General features: G+C 38.0%; 1 protein-coding gene across 2 annotated transcripts in view; it reads right to left on the bottom strand.

Annotated features, from left to right (window-relative positions):
* LOC115232381 (class A basic helix-loop-helix protein 15) overlaps nucleotides 1-12,561 on the bottom strand; it is a 267,709-nt gene extending 255,148 nt beyond the window's left edge. Inside the window, exon 1 of one of the 2 annotated variants that reach the window (XM_029802236.2) lies at nucleotides 12,343-12,561. The gene's annotated coding sequence lies outside the window, so the exon portion shown is untranslated. The remainder of the gene's footprint in view (nucleotides 1-12,342) is intronic. The other variant, XM_029802235.2, reaches the window with a different exon arrangement.
* Between the last annotated feature and the right edge of the window lie 1,362 nt (nucleotides 12,562-13,923).

Consider the following 13,923-nt stretch of genomic DNA (forward strand, 5'->3'; position numbering starts at 1 on the left):
AGAGGCGGTGAGTCACATAAATCATCGCTTGGCTGGGACACTGTTTAAAATCTTTTTTGATTTAATCTATGAAAATTGTCCCGAAAGTAATGCTAAGTAAGTGGTTAGAACTTTCATAACTGACATAGCTTGTTCAAACTGAACCGCTGCTTAGATTAACCCTTTCTCAGTTGAAAGACTCTTGTCAGCACAATCTCCATCCCAAGCGATCATTGAACCTAAATTGTAATTCGAGTTGGAAAAATATTCAGATACTCAGTTCTGCACTCGTCTCTTCACAACCCAATTCATCTTGTTTTTATCATGAAATCCATATCTCTAAAGACTATTTTTTTTATTGGATGGAACAAGGCGCAGGAGTGGCTGTGTGGTAAGTAGCTTGCTTACCAACCACATGGTTCCTGGTTTCAGTCCCACTGCATGGCACCTTGGGCAAGTGTCTTCTGCTATAGCCCCGGGCCGACCAAAGCCTTGTGAGTGGATTTGGTAGACGGAAACTGAAAGAAGCCCGTCGTATATATGTATATATATATATATATGTACGTGTATGTTTGTGTGTCTGTGTTTGTCCCCCTAGCATTGCTTGACAACCGATGCTGGTGTGTTTATGTCCCCGTCACTTAGCGGTTCGGAAAATGAGACCGATAGAATAAGTACTGGGATTACAAAGAATAAGTCCCGAGGTCGATTTGTTCGATTAAAGGCGGTGCTCCAGCATGGCCGCAGTCAAATGACTGAAACAAGTAAAAGAGTAAAGTGAAGTGAAAGTTGGAGGGATATTGTACTGTGGAGAGGGAGGGCTACTTTGCCTCCCATTTTACTAATTACATGATCTCTTGCCAATGCCGTGTGTGGTTGTGCAATGGGAGTCATTTTCAGTCTTGTGTGGTCTCTTCCTCAGTAGAACTTCTGTGACCCTTTTAGCTCTGTCAATTTTCTTCTCGTCATTCACAGTACAACCATGTTTCAAAAGCGTCAATGAGAACGATGCCCACATTATAATTTTATGTGCCGATCACTTGTCCTTTAAGCTGCATAGAATGAGGAGTGTGACGACCTTCCATAGACTCAGCTTTCGTTTCCAATCTGTCAGAAGTAAATAATTATCTTCATTACCTTTAAACGGTTCCATTATATTCTGCAATGCATTGTGACCAGAGTCCAGTTGTCCAGTAAACTCACACATTCTGAGGCGTCTGTCGCGCAAGCCAATTCCTCCACTTATGGCCCATTATTGTCAGACATCGCTATTTTGCCAATGCGTGATTTCTCTTGAATGATGCTTCCACGACTTTAAAATCTCTGTACCTAGCTGTGCAGATTCCTCATGGCAATGGGGTCATTTCGATAAGCAATGACCTACTGCCTTCTGTGCATTCCAGGCAGTCATTGCCAAGAGCTCAATGACAGCAGTAGGCTTTTGTATAGAGCCCATGTTTTTCCCTGCAAACCTATATGAGGAAGAATAAATTACTCTCGGGAAATATGCACAATGGATTTCAGTGTCTTACCGTTCACACAACATCGATGACACCAAATAAGCTGAGAACCCATTCACTGAGACTCCACTTTCTCAACTGTGGTTCAAAGTTAAGTGGTTAAGGTTAATAGAACTGACTCCAGATTTAAACTTCGAAACAGACTCTTTCATCAATAAGACAACCAAACAAGATGAAAAGGAACTTTTTTTTACTTGTCTGCTCGTACGAACAATACTCGGATTGGAAGAGAAGTTATCTGATGTTTAAACGATGAATTTTCTTGGTCAGGCTTTTGTTTTCTGATAAGGTTTTCTCTATGTAGAAACATTATCATCGAAAGCACGTTTTATTGGATAGGCAACGTTGAGTAGAAAATAAGCTTCTTCGGTCAGGGTCCACGGCCTTATTTTTGAATGAGTGGTTCTTCAAGGGATGAGCAGCACAACATGTATTGTGACAGAAATACTGTGGAGCTGCAAGATATATTATTTAATATTGCTATCATATATTTATACTCGTGGGCTGATGAAAAATCATTTAAAGTCCAGCCAGGAAAGGCTTGAAACAAATACTGACATATAGATTTACCGTTTGAATGACCTCAACAAATTGCAACATTTCCTACACGCTAACTACTTAGAAAAAAAAATTGAAGAAAATCATGTATAGTCATCTAAAATGAATATGTTGTATCATTAGATTATCGGCGAAGACTTGTGTTCAGCAGTGCACAACTCGTCTCTAACCAGGCAATTAAGTAATCTGCTAATCGGGAGTACAAAGCATATGTGGCACGAAATGGTCAATCAGAAAATGTATTCCAACTACAGAGAGGCTCAACAGTATTTCCTCGCTGTATTACAAAGCATAGACTTTTAAAGAAGATGGTTGTGTGATTCCTAGTTGCTCAAAATCTGTATTGTTTCAATAGGCATTTTATATAAATAACAGGATCTCTGAAATAGTATTGTGATAAATTTGCATCATATTCAAGGAGGACATTTACCTGAGCTTTGATTCCTGAAGTTCGAGTCAAAAACATGAAATCCCAAGCTGAAAGCGATCCATGATGACGACAACCACTACGCTTTTGGTAAGAACCTGTGACTATAAGAGTAATTGTGGTTACTCGGTGACAGTGTTACTTAACTGCAGTTTCAACTTTGCGTGTCTTGTATAAGTAGTCTTCATAATATAAGCAAAAGTTTTATGAATGAAAATATGAAAAATATTGAGGGCAAAACAAGCTTCGAATTTAGAACAGAAAATTCCTGTTTTGTGTTGTGGATGAATGTACTCTGAGGAGGTGAAGCAATACACGAAATAAAATCGAGAAAGACTATTAATAGACAACAAAAGGGACATGTCTAAAATGAGAAATAATGTCGCAAATCGTAGAGAAGTCGATGAAATCCAATACCAAGAATCTATTTCAACACAATGACACTCTGAACCGGTATTCTAGAGTTTCCGCCGAATTTATTCCATAGTGATATACGTAGGAAATACATTCTGACAACAACGCCGCAACGCAATGGCTCGATATGTGAAAAGTAGTAGACAACATCTCTGAAGCCACACATCGTTGTCTTTGTATTAGAAAGTAGATACGCGAGTGGAAGCTAATTCCCCAACTCGTCTAGAGAGAAACGGTCAAGTCAACAACGGCAGCTCTATCATACAATTCGCTTGACCACAGAAATAGCAGGCAAGGCTCTTTCCGCTTCGCAACCAGTTAAAAACTATTGTCTCAATGGAAAGAACGACAGACTGTAAAAGGTGATCCTAAATCAAAAACACCGAAGAGGGAAGACAGGATATTCACAGTTGGGGTTTTAAGACCCACCTGACCTACGGGTAGGCAAATACCTGGAATTTTGAAGATCAAAATACGGTCAATATAAAACGACTTTGAAAAAAGGGGATTTCAGAAGAAAATTTCATGATTTTTTTTTTCTCTAATACACTGGAAAGAAATTGGAAATATTTTCTACATTCAGAAAGAAATCCTAATAAATTGGAAACGTCGCATATTACAAGCATTACTCCTGAAGGGTAATGATTAATAAAGCTTTTTCACCCTGCTGGTGAGAGGCATGTATGTTTATACAGACATTCATACGTATATATTATGTGTGTGTGTGTGTCTGTACATATATGTGTGCGTGCGAGGTGAGGGGAAACACTGAGAACAAGTCAAAAATACGTTAAATATATATATATATGCGTTTACACACACATATAGATAGATAGATAGATAGATAGATAGATAGATAGATAGATAGATAGATAGATAGATAGATAGATAGATAGATAGATAGATAGATAGATAGATAGATAGATAGATAGACAGAGAGATATATTGTGTAATTAAAACAAGTTTACCTTTGTAAGATGAGTTGTGAATAATTGTATTCTGTTTTTATGATTGATTGATTGATTGATTGATTCTAGTTTCAGCTTATGAGCTGTGGCCATGCTGGGGCACCGCCATTGTATGAAAAATAAAAATATAAAGATACGACGTTTTCACAGAAGAAAAGGTTACGTATTATTGTTCAACTGAAATTTTACTGCTATAAGTATTCTTGCTGATATATTCAGAACTTACCCCACACCATCATCCTTCTCTACTCTATACTCTACTTTTTCATGATTTTTCTACTTTTTCCCGACCCCAACTTGAGTACTGTTGTCCACCGTGGTCTCTCCATACGAAGCAACCCATTATGAAAGTAGAAACACTCCAGAGGTCCATAACAAGAAAGATAGATGATGGCATGAGAGGCATTAATAATTGGGGTCGACAAAAAGAAAAAAAATCAATTCTCTACTCTCTCCAACGCCGCCGGGAGTGCTACATTATTTGTGTTATGTGGAAAATATTCCATCAATATTACACAAACGATGCTGGCATCAATTTTAAAATCCATCCAAAACTTGGCCCCCGTGTTCTCCACCCACTACAAAAATCGAACTCAGGACACATGACATTAGATCATAAGTACTTTACTTCAACCGGTCCAGCTCTCTTTAATACCATACCGAAATATGCCAAAACGGAAACGGATCCCATAAAATTCAAAAGTTCACTGGACAAATTTCTCAAAAAAAAAAAAAATCCCGGACCAACCACCTACACCTGGATATTGTCTCCAACAATAATAGTTCTTTGCTACAGTGGGCCATGGTGCCCCATGTATGATTAAAGACTTCACCAGGTGGTGCTATTAAGTTAGACATGGCCTGGGCCTATACTAGCCGAAACCTATCAGTTACATATATATATATATATATGGTTATACACACACTTATATGCAAACACTGTACGCAAGTGCACGCACACAAACATATATATATATATATATATATTTCTTTATTGCCCACAAGGGGCTAAACCTAGAGGGGACAAACAAGGACAGACAAAGGGATTGAGACGATTAAATCGACCCCAGTGCGTAACTGGTACTTTCTTTATCGACCCCGGAAGGATGAAAGCCAAAGTCGACCTCACCGGAATTTGAACTCAGAACGTAGCGACAGACGAAATACTACAGAGCATTTCGCCCGGTGTGCTAACGATTCTGCCAGCTCGCCGCTAATATATATATAGTTTCCTTTATTGCAGTAGAGAAGAATATGTAATGACCCTTATTTTTACCTTATCTTTTCTATCATTGTGTTGTGTAAGAGCCAGTCCAGCTGGAGCACAGCTATGGTTTTTACAATATAGGATGGGGATCAACTAGAACCTCGCAACCGGCCACAGGAATGCGCGGAGTTTTGTTCTTTGTTTTTTTGGGGGTTTTTTACTAATCTTAGTATCCTGCATTTAAGCAACAAAGACGATAAAAACGAAAAAGGGTATATTCTTTACCATACGAGGTAGATCATTGATTTATCGACATCATCTCTTCTTCCGGGTATGGTAGACATAATTTTCTACTTTAATAATAAGAAGCTTACGTTTTATAAGCATTTAACCACCGAAGTGAAAAAACTATCAGAAAAGCCGTTTCTATTCAGTTTTTCAAATATTTATTCGTTTTTACTCGAGGGACAAGCCCCGAAAATTTGGGGGGAGGGGGACAGTCGATTAGATGGACCTCAGTATGCAACTCGTACTTAATTTATCGAGGCCGAAAGGATGAAAGGCAAAGTCGACCTCGGCGGAATTTGAACTCAGAACGTAACGGCAGACAAATACTGCTAAGCATTTCGCTCGGCGTGCTAACGTTTCTGCCAGCCATCCGCTTTTTTTCAAATATTACTGTATTTCTAATTTCACTATGTGTGTGTGTATATATATATATATATATATATATATATATATATATATGGTGGGGTGCGTGAATTTACATATACTTGTTTTTGCCTTGAGAAATGTGGTTGGGCTAATTTTTATAACGTACTTAACCACGTGTCTCAATGGCAAGAAACTATTTGTAGCTCTTGTTTTAAAACAGTGTACATTGAATGATATTTATCTCTCACTCAATGGAATACTTTTTCGTTGATTCTATCTAAACAGAACAGTAACCTATATACATATATATATATATATATATATATACACACATCTACCTTACACGCATACATATCTATCTATACCTATCTGTATACACACAGACACACACATACAGACAGACACACACACACACACATACAGACACACACACACACACACACAGACATACACACACACACATACACATGCCAAACGAGTAATGTTAAATTTTGGCGCATTTCGGAAACAATTGTGGCGAAAGTGTTGTACTATGACTTCGAGCGGGATTGAAACAGCAACCCATTCTCATCCTGCTGGCTGTGTATATCTTCTTGCAGATGGATGCTGAATACTGATATGATTAATAACTAGAGCGGTGGCTCTACAATAACAAACTTCATCCGCGCTTCCTTCTCGCTGTTTCGTTTTTTCTTTGTCTCCTATCGTCAGCCGATCCTGTGTCTCTGATGAATATCCACTTGCCATTCATACAGGTTTTAATCCAACAGCATTAGCAACAAAAAATTTAATGATAAACGAACAAAAGTAAACAGAAAACTGTAAGTGTGTGTGTGAGTGAATGAAAGAGATACGTTCTGTGTGTGTGCGTGTGTCCGCGAATGCGTGTGTGTGCATGTGCGCGGATGTGTGTGCGTATTCGGCTCATGGCAACTAGAGCAGTTGAAGAACCGTTACCCTGGTAACCATGCCTGTCTGTGGCAAACATCAGCAGACATTCAGATTGAACAACTCTTTGAAATGTAGTTTACACGTCTCACCCATTTTACTTGTAAATAAATAAATAATTGTTTATTTTGTTTCTCTCATCTATACGTAAATCTATGTTCATACGAAGAGGTGAGATGTGGTTTTGGTGGTTTCTCGAACGCATATGAAGTGGGGTGAAATTCGTTTCTGGGCGTTACAGCACTCAACGGAATAAGTGTAAATTGATTTCTTTTTTTCACTCACTCAGATAATGAGGAGAATGTATTGGATGTTGCATCTTTCATTCATTGCCTTAATGGAGTAATATTATTGTGAATTAAATTCATTCTGACCGGATGTTGAAAGTATACAATAATTTCAGTTTAGCTGTAGGTTAATCACTGACTGCCTACTTTCTAAATACATATGAACAACTTGTAAGAAAGAATGAAATAGAAAAGTCAAAGAGAGCACAACTGTGTGATCGTTCGATCTGCTAGAAATAGGTGCCAAATTCCTCAAGTCACATTCATCGTTTTAAACAGCTTTGGATATTATAATCGAAGGAAAACTATGTCAAAATATTGTTTGTCATAGTGAAATGTCTTTGATGATATTTCGACCTGATCAGGGTGGGTGGAGGCTGCACAGCACCACCAACAGCAACAACAGGAGGCGCAATGGCCCAGTGGTTCGGGCAACAGACTCGCGGTCAGAGGATCGCGGTTTCGATTCCCAGACCGGGTGTTGTGTGTGTTTATTGAGCGAAAACACCTAAAGCTCTACGAGTCTCAAGCAGGGGGTGGTGGCGACCCCTGTTGTACTCTTTCGCCCCAACTTTCTCTCACTCTTTCTTCCTGTTTCTTGTCCCAACTTCCTACGCAACCGTTGAGCCTGGATGCACATTCATCCATCCGTCGATGCTCTCGGTTGACCTGTTTTCTCTTATGTGGGTCTTACGAATAGCAAAGGACCACGTTTCGGACTTCTCCTCAGGCGCGATCTTGCGAGCTCTGGGACGAAGACCGCTTCGCTCAACAAACAAACAAACAAACAGCAACAGCAAAAGAAAAATATATAATAATATGACTTTACATCGAATAAATTCAGAAACGTGTTAGTCTTTCAACTTACCGGTAGCAACATGTCCGCTGAAGAGCAGAACACGCTAAATAATAAAACAGAAAATAGTATCCACTTCATAGCAATGAATGATATACTTTGGGTTGGGTTGGGTGTAATTAATTCAACTCTTTCTATGTTACAATCGGGATTTACTTTAGCAAACCAGACGGATCAAAGAGCAAGCAGACGTTCACGGATTTGGGGCAGTATTTAGTTCGATTCTGTAAATTCTGTCAACACCTAACTGTAGTAGTAGTAGTAGTAGTAGTAGTAGTAGTAATAATAATAATAATAATTGTCGGAGCCCTAAGAACAGTGAGTAAAAATCTTGAGAAGTATATGGAACAAATAGGGGCTGCAATAAGGGTAGAGCACTTGCAGAAAACAGCACTGCATGGAACCGTTCGAATACTCCGGATGGTGCTCGAAAAATAAGAGGTGTTACTTTGGTTTACTGGTAGTGAACAGCTGACACTGTAGTACATCTCCAGCGTCAGAAGCTGTGCAAAGGCAATAATAATAAATAATAATGGTTTCAAATTTAGGCACAACGCCAGCACATGTTCGGTGATGGGTAACTCGATTACTTCGACCCTAGTATTTAACTGGTACTTATTTTGTCGATCGTGAAAGAATAAAAAGCAGATCTATGTCAATCGAATTGGCAATCAACCATTAAGAATAATTGTTTGTGACTTAGTTACAAGGCCTGATATTTGTGTGTGGTGAGAGGGGGAGGAGGTTTAGCCGATTATATCAGCCCCAGTACTTAACTGGTACTTTATTTAATCGACGCAGAAAATATGAAAAGTTACCTGGACCTAGTTCGTATTTGAACCCGTCTAATAATAATGGTTGGTTTCAAACTTTGGCACAAGGCCAACATGTTTGCAGGGGTGGGGAGTAAGTCAATCGCATTGAACCCACTTCTTGATTGGTACTTATTTTATCGACCACAAAAGGATGAAAGGCAAAGTCCACCTTGGCGGAATTTGTACCGAGACGAAATGCCGCGAAGCATTTTGCCCAATATGATGACAATTCTGTCAGCTCGCCACCTTAAAGGTGAGTGAAATGCCGCTAAGCATTTTATCCTAACGATTCGGCAAGCTCACCGCTAACACATCTGATAATAAAAATAAAATAATAATAATAATAATAATAATAATAATAATAATAATAATAATAATAAGTTCTAACATTGCGAAATTCTACAAATATAAGGAAAGAAATTGTCAAGTTTATTAGCACAGGGTCTTCACAATTTTTTAGTTAACAACTCACGCATATTGAAGAGCAAACACGAACCATGTAGGAATTGAAGTTTAAACGTTAACGCAAAAGAGAAAGTCTACCTCATTAATCGACTTGTTAAAAATAACAGCCAAATCTCCCTTAAAATCATAAGAACTTTTAAAAAGCCTATTGTAGAATGTGCTTTTATACGCATTTTATCTGAAAAGATGACGGGACTGTCAGAGTTGGCATGCGATTTAATCATAGGTTCACTTTAAGTGAGGCTATACAAAATCAACAGGACCAATGGGAATAGTGGTGATAGGAATGATAAGAATCGGTAAAGGTGAGCTACCGATCATTGACAAAACACATACGCTGAGTCCTACATACAACGTTACGCTGTGTCCTAAAGCCTCTAGAAATTTTCTGGGATTAAATAATTGATATTTCACATTAACTGAAAGTTAATTAATTAGAAGGGCAAAGTGCTTAGCCAGTTTTAATCGACGCCAGTATAGTATTTATAATTATCTAATCGATCTTCAAAGTTCGTATTGTAATCATGGGATTACAAGTTCGAACTCAAGGCACATCGTCTCAGATAACAGCCTCGGGTTTTGAACTTGATAGACAGAACATTTCAGAAGTGCACGTATATATGTGTGTGTATGTTTGTATGTATATGCGTCTGTATATCTATAACACACATTCTTTCACTCTCTCTCTCTCTCTCTCTCTATATATATATATATATTATATATATATATATGGGTGTGTGTTTGTGCGTGTGTATATAACACTATATATATATTTGTGTATGTATATGTATGTGCGTCCGCGTGTGTGCGCGTGTGTGTGAGTGCGAGTGTGTGTGAACTGTGCGTGCTTATGTTTAAGTGTTTGACCCAGGGCTGCCGGCATAAAACCAGCCGGTGTTGTATCAAAAAGTGAACAAAGTATACTCCCATGAAAGCATCAAGCTGGATTATCGGGGGTCGACTAAAACGTATCGGCCAAAACCTTTTCAAGGCGCCGACCTAATCCATCACTGAAACAAATAAAATCACAACCTGCCATGTATTATTATTTTTTTGTTTGTTATTAACCAGTGATAAAGCGACGACAGCAGGATATCAAATCAAGCGCAGTAGTTATCAAGGGGGATGCTGCTGCCTCGACGTTTGCGGCCTTACGCCACCTTTTCGAAATTATCAGAGAAACAAAGGCACGGGAAAGATGGGGGAAGGAAAAAACGAACAAATTAATTTAGTGAATTTAGTTACTTTGTGTTCAAAGATCGATTCCGACAGGAATCCGTCTCAGAATTTTAATAATATCACTTAAAATTACTGTAGCCCCTCATACTAATTTGCAGTTTCGCTCCAAGTCAGATTTCATTGAAATAATTTTATCGTCATTCAGTAACAATTAAGATGTTTATCCTTCACTATGTTTATTCTCAGGTGTGTGTGTGTGTGTGTGTGTGTGTGTGTGTGCATTCCTGTGTGTGAGTGTGTATGTACATATATTTGGGTATGTTTGTGTGCGTGCGTATGCAATACTGTGACTTGTTTGTAGGTCCCAACAGCACAGGACATCAAACATTTGTACCTACCTAATGAGATGTGTCCGTGTGAGAAGAGCCGAGTCATTTAAACTATCCGGTCCGGATTGGTGTGAACTGCGTGTAACTTTGCCTACGTGAATATATTTCATGAAGACGACTCTATTCAAGTGTACCTTTCTGACCCCGGCTCATTATGCCTCTACCGAAAAGTAAAAACGACGAATGACTTGTTATATTTCTGGAAATTTTAATCCAATTTTACCCACATTAATATACAATAGTTAAAATTAGATTCGTAATATTTACAGACATGCCCACCTGTTGAAAGAAACGTATGCGTGAGTGTTAAGCATGACTTTTGGTGTGTGTGTGTGAGTGTGTGTGAATGTGAGTGTGTGTAAAGAAAACGAAACATGACTATTTATAAAGTGTGTGTGTGGTGTGAGTGTGTGAAAGAACCTGTGTACGCGGATGTGCATGTGTGTTTCAGCAGGAGAAAGAGAGCGTGTGTCTGTCTGTCTGTCTGTAGGTGTATGTGTGAGACGTTATGCATTTACAAACAAGAGACGGAAGCTAAAACTGATCTCGTTTCCCTGGTAAGCAGAGGATGCGTGGGGCCGACAACATCCGTTTTACTACAACTCTCAGCATACACTTAGAATAAACATTTCCAGGTCAAGATTTTTCCCCGACACATAAAAACATACACGCTTTTCAATGTGTGTGTATGTGTGTGTGTGCGCGCGTATACATTTGTGTATGTGAGTCTGTATACAAACAAACACATACATGTTGATATTGATATATGTGGAGTTATATACATGTATACTGTTAATATGTTTATGATTGTGTGTGCACGTGAGCGTATAATACATAGGATATATATATATATATGTGTGTGTGTGTGTGTGTGGTGTGTGTGTGTGTGTGTGTGGTGTGTGTGTGTGTGCGTGGAGAGAGAGAGAGAGAGAGAGAGAGAGAGAGAGAGAGAAAAGGGAAATATAGAGAGAAAGAGAGATTTAGAAATTTTGAGTGAAAGAAATTCAGAGATTGACAAATAACTCCATTGATTGATAGATGTCATATAATAGTTGTAAGGAATTATCCATAACCCCAGCTCGTATCTGTGCTTACAGAGAGACTGGTCGGTAAAAAATGACTGGTCGGTAAAAATGTTGTTTTAATATAACAATAATGTTGAAATATATCACGATTTTCAATGTAATAAGACTATTTTTGAAGTTCAGTGTTATATGCCACGATGCTTTTAAAACACACACACGCACACACATATATAATTATTTATACATATATATATATATATATAGATAGATAGATAGATAGATAGATAGATAGATATGTGTGTGTGTGTATATATCCATGCATATATGCTGTGTGTATATATATCGTTTTTTTTTTTTGCAAAACAAATACATAAACCTGTGTGTGTGTGTATATATATATATATATAACCTGCTGCTCGCGCGGATTTGTGTCTGTTCACATACATGTATGTATTAGTTTGAACTCAGATATAACTTTTTAAAAATTTCTGTAAATTGAAAGAAGTATAAAGAAGCAGTTAATGTTATAGAAATGTGGATGTTTTAGTTTAAAATGAAAGGAAGATTAAACAACCGGACATTACAAGGAAAACATGAACAAAATTTCAAGAGAAATTCAGCGAAGAACCGAAGGAGAAAATTTCTTCTTACCATAAATTTCATTTGGATATACATGTATTTTAGGTGGGTTCACCGGAGTCGGTGTTAATGACCCCTGTCATACATCAATCACATTTCTAATTGCAGTCTATAAATCGGACCAAAACTGTGAAAGTAAAATTGTGAAAGCGAATGCAGACGACAATTAATTTTACGTAGGAGGAAGAAGCTTCAGGTCTTTTTCCTCCTTTGACTCCTCCTCCATCGCATTTATCTTTCTCTCCATTTCTCTATTTCTCTCTCTCTCATAACTATCCCTTACCTTTGCCTCGTTTCAATTCATATGCTTTCTTTTATTCCATCTCGGTCCCCTGGTCTCTCTCTCTCACTCTTTCTCTCTCACTCTTTCTCTCTCTCTCCGTCTCTCTCTCTCTCTCCAACCTTAGTATCTCTCGCTCTCTTCTACTGCGCATGTCCCGATCATAGATTGCATTCGTAGTCAGCATGCGATTGCGAAAGCTCTTTCGGTAAATACACCGCACATGTAATGCCACTTACGTTAGCCATGCAGTCATCCGAACGTAAGAAAAGATAAAGCGGAAGAACGAAAAAAAAAAAAAGAACACGAAGAAAAACAAGGACTGACTGAATCACTTCTTATGAGTGATTAATCTTTCAAACGAATTCGCAGAGTGAAGTTGATATCTTCTATTTTAATGGAGAGAATGAAAAAAAAACAATATCAACAACAATCTGAATAACTCTTAAATAAACAAGCAATGTAATTTACAATTTTCCTACAGACAAGCAAAGAATTTAAATATTTGGATATGCTGGTGTATGTTTGGGTATGATGTACGGTGTATGCACTTGCTTGTGTTATGTGTGTGTGTGTGTGGTGTGTGTGTGTGTGTGTGTTTGTGTTGTTGGATATGGGAACTATGGATATTAGTAGTTGGATATTTCTGACTAGTGAACGTTCGGTCGGTGGCTGAAGCAGATTTGAAATGCTCACCACGTACAAAATATTTATGAATATGTAAATGAAAACTCACGCAATCTCAAACACACACGCACACACACACATTTATAAGAACAAGCACACAAGCATGTGCATAATATGTACATACGTATAAAATACAAAAGAATACATGTATATATAATATATAGATAGATAGGTACATATATATATATATATAATATATACATACGTATACATACACATGCACGCGCACACACACACACATATATATATATATATATATATATATATATCCATCTATAGGTATATATATATATATACATGTTACCACCTGTACATAGCGTAGCATTTGTACGCAGCTGCTATGATCGTGTTCTTCGGCACTCGATACTTTTTAACACACGTAAGTTCACGCACGCGCGCACACAGTCGGACACATCTACATCCGCCACCCACACACTTCAGCATCGCTTTTTCCCCCCTCAATTAATGTTTATTCAGTATTTGTGTTTACACCCCCGCTTGATAATAACAGTATTATATGTAGCGACGAAGAATATTGAACATAGTTTTCGGTACAAATAATTATTATTCATTTCAGCGGGTTTTACAAATATCTTTGTACCAGCTCCAATCGAGGGTCGAAATTT

The sequence above is a fragment of the Octopus sinensis genome, linkage group LG2 (assembly GCF_006345805.1).
Source record: "Octopus sinensis linkage group LG2, ASM634580v1, whole genome shotgun sequence".
NCBI classification, from domain to species: Eukaryota; Metazoa; Mollusca; class Cephalopoda; order Octopoda; family Octopodidae; genus Octopus; species Octopus sinensis.